General features: G+C 38.6%; 1 protein-coding gene across 5 annotated transcripts in view; it reads right to left on the reverse strand.

The window, feature by feature from the left end:
* LOC111874624 (large neutral amino acids transporter small subunit 1) overlaps window positions 1–2,261 on the reverse strand; it is a 25,759-nt gene extending 23,498 nt beyond the window's left edge. The window contains exon 1 of one of the 5 annotated variants that reach the window (XM_023870263.2): window positions 2,164–2,261. The gene's annotated coding sequence lies outside the window, so the exon portion shown is untranslated. Of the gene's footprint in view, window positions 1–1,782; window positions 1,873–1,928; window positions 1,948–1,984; window positions 2,069–2,163 lie in introns of those variants that run through there. The other 4 variants (XM_023870265.2, XM_023870264.2, XM_023870266.1 and 1 more) reach the window with 4 other exon arrangements.
* Between the last annotated feature and the right edge of the window lie 5,787 nt (window positions 2,262–8,048).

Genomic DNA, 8,048 nt, shown 5'->3' on the forward strand with positions numbered 1-8,048 from the left:
AAATGAAATTTGCTGTCCAAATCATGCTCTTTTAGTTATATAAATGGCTCAAACATGACAGCACAAGATAGTATCTAATTCTCCAAGGTCTCTTTCACACTTTTGCACTCAGATGGCATCTCTTTGTTTACAAAAGAATATTTTTTGAAACAAATCAAATATGTTGAGCTCACATGATTATATGGTGGTTCAATGCTTTCTTGGTCTGTGGTTTTAGTTGTATTACTGTGAAATATCAGTTTAGTGATGGTATTTTGTTTTTATAATAAAGTTGTATATTATTTATATTTTCATTATATTTTTCAGAGTGTATAGTACATATAGTTAGTTATTTCATATTTTTAACTATACAATGGCTGGTCAAGCTCTAGGTCAGACGACTCTGACATGTTGGAATATTTAAACACAACTGAGAGTGATAGTGGCTTTATTCCAGAAAGTGACACTGATACAAGTGAAGAAGATGCCCCACAGGCCACACATACCCAGCTGCTCACCCTGTGTCTAAAAGTGAAGAGGATGTCACGGATGATGAAGACTAGATGGTGACGGAATCCAACAGATATGTGCAGAAAGTGATTACCAATAAAGTAGTTAATGTTCCAACTCTGCTAAAGAAAGAACTGGACCAGAATTATCATGCACAAGATGAAAGAATTCCTGGCCTGTATTCTGAATATGGGCATAGCATCATACTACCCATTCTCTCAAGACACCTGATGGTTTGGGAAAATGTTTACCAAGCATGGCTTTTCTCACTTGCTGCCCTTCTTCCACCTCATCAATAACAGAGGATTACTTGGCCCTGGAGAACCAGACTATGATCCCTATGCAAGGTACAAACCCCTTGTGGCCCATGCAAACAGGGTGTTCAGTCAAGAGGAAGTACGGGGAAGACATGGTGGCAATACACAAATAAAATAAAAAATCATCACTTCCTACAACAAGTTTATGAGCAGCACCGACTCTTCAGACATGATGCTGTACATTTATTTGGATGAAAGGCAAAAAGTATGTTACTGGATAAAGGTAGCTGGTGATCAATAGCACCATTCCCTACAGTGAGAACTACAGGGGCCCTGGCAAACTGAAATCCAGGGACAACTAAAATGTGTCAGTAATTGAGAGCTTGGGGGAGGAGTGGCTGCAGCTGAAAGACAATGCTGGAGCAGATGATCCTCAGAGACCACAAGGACTCAGAAAACTCCCAGAAAAGAAAGCGTCCCAATGCACTGTCTGTAGCATAAAGGAGAGGATAGCCAGAACAGTATGCACCATATGAAACAAGGGGCTGCATGGAGAATGCTTTCCTAAACACACGTGCTAACTGCAAAAGGTATGTATGAACTGTCTTAACACAATGTGATGTAGTTATGGACCAGTGAGCTCTTCATGCATAAAACTCATATATCAAAATTTACAGAAACGTATTCTTTCTTACAGGATCGGTGACTAGAAAAATAAACTAAAGAGATAATTTTATTTGTTGCCTAAATTATGTAAGTTTAAATTTCTAGTTAATTCTTTAAGTTTTATTTTTTTAAATTATTTACAGTGTTAGAACTTGAGGTCATTTTTTGTTCAGATCTGCTGTTTATAGTGAATAAGTGTGACGTTTTTCATATATCTTTGACCTAATTGTACATTTCATGAATTTTTGGGGCGAGGCTTGTAAATTGGGCCAAATTCGCCTGAGTGTTTTAGGCGAAGTACTTGGAAAATTGGTTGGGTGGGAAAGGATTAATCTAATATTCACGCTCGTGAGAACCTCAAATCACATACGAACTGAATCCATGTTTGGTCTTCAATAGTTTATTCTGGCCCTTCGATCGCCACTTTTGCATAAAGGAACTTTGTGCCAATGATCATAAATATTACAAAAATTGCATCATCTGTTGCAGTTTAAAATTGTTTATAGGCTCATTTACATTTCTCAAAGTGCACTGGAGCACCGCTATATTCTAAACTAATACCACCTACATACAACATAACACATCATATACAAATCCACGTGGCTTTCCAAAATTCACTTCCTGGGATTGATTTAACCCATTTTAAAAACACAGGACCTATACACTATAAGCAGTATGAATCAATGAACACCGTTACATTGCAAATGAGCACATGAATTGTCAGTTCTAATAATATATATATATATATTACTTTTTCTATTATAGCAACTTTCTGCTAAACTCCTAACCGCATTCTCGCATATGCGTACCGCCAATAACTTAACTCGAGCTCGGCACCGCTCGGCACTGTACAACGTTGTCAAAACCCTGGGTGCCGGGGTAGTGATCCGTGGTCACCAAAGAAACAGGCAACACCAACGAAACCGCAATTTCCAAGAAATGTCGCTGGTTTCAAGCAGGTAACGCGTCAGCTCCGGGGTGGGGGGTCCAGCTAGCGCGACACGTCACAATATTGTTTACTCTAGGCGTATCCTAGTAACGAATCACTAGCTTATATAGTCACGTCTTCACTCTTCGCGCTCCATATTGCGAATTTATGTCGAAGTGAACAGACGTTATTCTCGTTGCTCCGATACTCGCCGCAGATTGTATTCTTGGCTTACAAGACAGAAATCAGTTTATTTTCAAGCTAAGAGAAGTAATTTAATTTTTTAGCAATGGGCGGTTACTTATCACAGAGAAATGTCCTAGGAGATCCAGGAAGTGAGCAGGTAGGTAGGAAACTGAAAAGAAGAACAGCAACTTGAATGGCAGTTCGATAACGGTGGGCAAATTGAGAGGGTGGCAGGTTTAAGAAGCTCGTCACTGCTATATATGATAATATAGTGGCATATGTAAATACTAATATACTGTAACGTGTTTAGTCACGTTTAGCCATTTTAACTTACAAATTAAATTAACAATTTAATTTCTGTTCAATACATTTAACAAAATTTAAGTCTGCCTTTGAGCAGCGTAATGCAACATGGAGGTACACGCTTGTACACGTTTCGTTATCATGGGCTTTACCCATTACAAATAGAGCAGCTAAGTAATTTCTCAGGATACCTACCCTGATAGGTCCGAAAACAGGGAACTTACAAAGAGGAGGTGTGGTCCATGCACATTCACAAGGGAGAATCCTGTTTTATTAACTTTATGTAACATCCAGCAAAGTGTCTGCCCCTATGGCACTACTGTATATTTGGTAGGTTAATTCATAACCTCTGAAGATGAGATAATGCCAGTCTTTGTAGGCCGCTGATGTATGTTGTGAAATTATTTACAGGGCGAATATTCACAGCGCATCACAGGAACTGTGCTTCAAAATATGGAATTGGATTCAAGGTACTCAGGCGCTTTCTCTTCAGGGGAAGAGGACAAGGTTGATGAAGGTGGGACTGACGTGAACAATACCATAAAATCTGGAATGGCTCAAGACAGAGGATCGCCGCTTCTTTGCACAGGAAGATGCATGACAGGCGAAATAGAGACCCTAAAGTGTGAGAGGGACGCCCAACAACGAGAAATAGTTGAACTCCGAGATCAGTGTAGGGATGCTTGGGCACTGAAATCTCATGCCGATAAAGTCACAGAAGAGAGGGACGCCATCATAGTACAAGCAGAACTCAATGCCCAGATTGCACGGAATTTGGAGAAGGAGAGGGACGCTCTGAGGCGTGAAACAGAGGAGTTCAGGGCCAAATGTGAACACATTGGTGAACTGAAAGAGCAATTGCACTTTTTAATGCAAAATTGCCGCGAGATCACACAAGAAAGAGACGCTTTGGTATCGAAAGCCCAAAGTATGGAAGCGAATGGAAATGTTTTAAAGAGGGAGAGAAATGCTCTAAAACTCGAGACAAGAAAGCTCCGAGCCCAGGGTGAGAAAGCTGCACTTTTGGAAGAAGAATTAAAGGATGTAAAAGTGCAGCTTGCCTTTATCGCGAAGGAGAGAGAGACTTTCCAACATAGATACCGACTTTCAGAAAAGGAGTGTAAGTCCATGAAAAAGTTTATAGAGGGCCTGAAAGTTGAAACAGAAGAACTCCGTACAAAGAACGAGAACAATGCTCTTCTGGAAAAGCAATTAACCGCTGCAAGACGCCAGTGCGATGATCTGAGGAAAGAGAGAAACGCTTTCATTTTAAAGGCCCAGAAATTAACCGAGACTAAAGGGACCCTACAGATCAAGATGACTGATCTCAAAGTCGAAGTCGAAGACCTTCGATCGAAAATTAACGATGCAAACTTACAGGAAAATGAATTAAACGCCGTAAGACTGCGTTACGAAGACATGAAAAGAGACAGAGACTTCTACAAATTAGAAGCCAGACGGGCAGCAGAGAATAGGGTCGCCCAGAACAAAGTCATAGACGCCCTAAAATTGAAAATAGAGGATCTCCACGTCCAGTGCAAAAAGAGTTCGCTACTGGAGAAGCAATTAAGCGCCGCAGACCAGCAGTGGGACAATATGAGAAAAGAGAGAAACGCTTTCATACTGAAGGCCCAAAAAGCAGAAAGCAGTAGAGCGAACATACAGATGGAGAGGGATGCTCTCAGACTTGAAGTAAAAAATCTTACATCGAAGATTAACGATGTAGATGTACGAGTACACGCACATGAAAACGTTACTGAACGTTACAAGTGAAGACTGCGACAACATCGTAAAAAGAGAGATTTTTCAATTCTCGAAGTCCACCAGATGGGAATAGATATAGAGCCCACAGAGGACTCCGACGAAACTGCTCTACTGGAAGAGCAATTAAAAGTTCTAAGAGAAGACTACGACAAAATCGAGAAAAGGTTTCTTCAATTCTCGAAGTCCAACAGATGGGAAGGGACATAGAGCCCACAGAGGACTTCGACGAATCTGCTCTACTGGAAGAGCAATTGGACGTTTTAAGAGAAGTCTACGACAACATATCACAAAAGAGATTCTTCAATTCTTCAAGTCCAACATAAAAATTTGGGTACTCTTTTTAATACTGGAGTCCAAAGTACGGCAGCGGATACAGAGGCCGTAGAAGGAATAAAGTCGCCCTGGAGATTATCATTATTTTTAACATTTTATATGGATTATATAAGTCATTTAATTTCAATTGTTTATTTTTATGGCTACTTATGCATTGTAATGCTTTTTCTAAAATAGTACATCCTCTGATTGTATATGACTGAAACATGTCAAGGTTTTCTTAAAATGTAATAGATATAATGAAATAAAATTCAGTTACTTGAGTGCACTGCATTCAATTGCTCCTCGGCAGACCAGATTATGACGGAGACTGCGCCTCTAGTCATCATGCCAGTAGTCTCCTTGACGACCGCGATGCCAATAATAGACACATCGACATTGGAGATATGCATGACGAGACTGGGATACAGCATAAGGCCATTATCTCAGTCTTCGCGAGAATGATATCATCAGACTGAGGTTCCTGGTAGAGAAGTCGCTTTGCGTACCTCCTTGTAATGCAGTTGGTACGTACTGGATACACAACTGTAACAACCAGGGACCGGATTTTGATGACATGTCGTCTTTTTATCTCTGTATTCTATGCGATGCTCTTAAATGTATAAATCTCGGACATGAGCTGCTGGTTGCAGAAATGTAAATTTTATAGATAATTTTTTTGACATTTTTAGGTTTAAAATCTTTTTTTTCATTTTTGGGGTAATTGCTTGGTAAATTTTTGGACTTTTAAGGGTATTTCTTGTAATTTTTTGCCATTTTAGGGAATTTTTCTTCATATGTTTTCTGAAATGTGAATAACATGGAAACGAAGTGTTCTTTCTCTTCTCTTTAGGTCATTTTTCTGGATTTTTTCGGTCATTTTATAGGTCATTTTTTTAATATTTTCAGGTCATCAAAATCCGGGCCATGCATATTACATTTTTGGGTCATATTTTAGGTCTTTATTCGGTCATTTTTAAATATTTTCAGGTCATCAAAATCCGTGCCCTGCTAACAACATATGAAAGAAGGCCTTAAAAGTTTAAGTTCCTTACTTTTACTGATGGTCCGCGAGTCATTTAGAATCCCTTAGTTTACAATTACAGCTTCCACGTAAAGCAATTTGTCACTGTGTATCTCAGATTTAGGTTTATTGCGGTGAAATCTTGCTGAATTGTTTGTTATAGGTACCTATTAAATATAGTATTTATGTGTTAGGTTGTTCACATAACTGTTATAAACTAATACTAACATTTCTAATGCTTCCATTGCTCCTTCCAGTTCCACTTATGTTACTTATAAATAATAATCATAATTCAAGTAGAAATAATCACAATAAGAGCTATAAGTCTACTAAATGCACGTCAATGTCGAATTGTCTTATGCTAAAAATAATTGCTTCACATTACTAAAAGTTTAAGCTTTATTGTTACTTTAGAACACATAATTATTTGCATAACTGGTATTTTCATAATAATTTACTGCTGCTTTGAAGTAATTTAAACTGTATTGCTTTGCCTTGGAACTTTTACTTCGCTAATGTTAAAACAGCGGCAATACAAATGTATGGCCTCCAATGACAAAATGTGATATAAAAATGGCTACATCCGGCCGCCGCCAAAGGCACTAATTTAACTAAATATTTCGTAAATATGGTAATACAGTATTTCTGACCAGTAGAAAGAAAAGTCATATCTGAAATTCTGATGTTAAAATCTATAAAACAAATTACTATGAGCTTTACAAAGTATCGTAATTATTCATTCATAATATTAAGCTTGTAATTTAGGTCTATTCTAGAAAACTCCCCATGGCGCCTGAAGCCCCGGAAAACCAATATGGCTACAAGAAAATGCACTCAACACTCCATTTTAGTACGAGTATGTGAACACGTTAATTATGAATTATATAGTACCTGCTTTAACTCTAAAATTCTGCCAACAAATGCTTCTGAACTTCTAAATAAGTTGTTCCTTTTAGAATACCGCAAATATTTAAGTTTTCGTCTCTTCAAAAAGACTGCCAAATTTACAACTTCATACTAATTAACTTGCATAAATAGTAATTATACATTTTCTAGTCATGATATATGCGAGTTAAACCGAAATTATAATGCAAAAATGCTGGAAACTCTCGCAAAATGTGTAATTATCATTTCCCTGCTATTACAAACAGCCCATTTCGTGAAGTACGCAGACTTGCTGGTCACCAACTAATGCAAAGCGGTTGATGAAAGTTTTTATAGTGCATTTAGCTCAGCTCAATTCATACAAAGCCACAAATACTTGCACATCATGTAATGAACACAACTCACGAGAATGCACGCTGCCCTATCTGCACGAGCTATGCATGCGAAGCTGCAGAATTGGAGCACACACTTATCACATCTTACCTCCCTCACACGCAACAGCTCTCTGACCTGTCCGAAGAACACAGAATGCTTAATAAGGGAGGCGGTTTCAAGATGTCACTCCTATCGAAAAACCTACAGAGGGCTTAAATGTTTCACATATTACATTCCAAGATCGAATTAATCAATATTTCTCATAAAGTCTCCTCTAAATTTTTGGCGATGCCTCGTTTGTTCCGAAATTTAAAATTAAATAAATGTAGAATGATAGCACAGTTTAACCACTGTTCGATTACAAACTCTCATTTCTCGCGCTCAGTGAGGATCACAGGTATTTAGAAACAAAATACCGAGGGAATTTTTCACGCGGGAGAGATAAATGAATAAGATAATGACAGGAATATCATTTGGCCAGTCTTTCATTAACTTCTCGAGATGAATGCTAAACATGAAAATAACGACAAATTTACTTCCGCGTCCCAAGTTGTTAGCTCTGGAAGTGTATAGTGGCGTGGAGGTCATTCTCGAAGTACGTGAAGTAGAGTGACAAGCCCCTGTAAGAAACCCCCCCTTTTTTTCTGTGGCGCTACAGCCCCAATTTGGGCCTAGGCCTACCTCCATGAAACTCTCCGTTTCACTTCGGTTTACTAGATCTTACACTGATATATTGGGTTTCTGGACTTTATCCATCGTCCTAGTTTTTAAGATAACAAAAACACGACGTTTCGGAAACTGGATCTGTTTCCGTCCTCAGGTGAAGGAAGACACCTATTCAGTTGGGTCCCTTAGAAAG

Source organism: Cryptotermes secundus, unplaced genomic scaffold, assembly GCF_002891405.2.
Source record: "Cryptotermes secundus unplaced genomic scaffold, Csec_1.0 scaffold1943, whole genome shotgun sequence".
NCBI classification, from domain to species: domain Eukaryota; kingdom Metazoa; phylum Arthropoda; class Insecta; order Blattodea; family Kalotermitidae; genus Cryptotermes; species Cryptotermes secundus.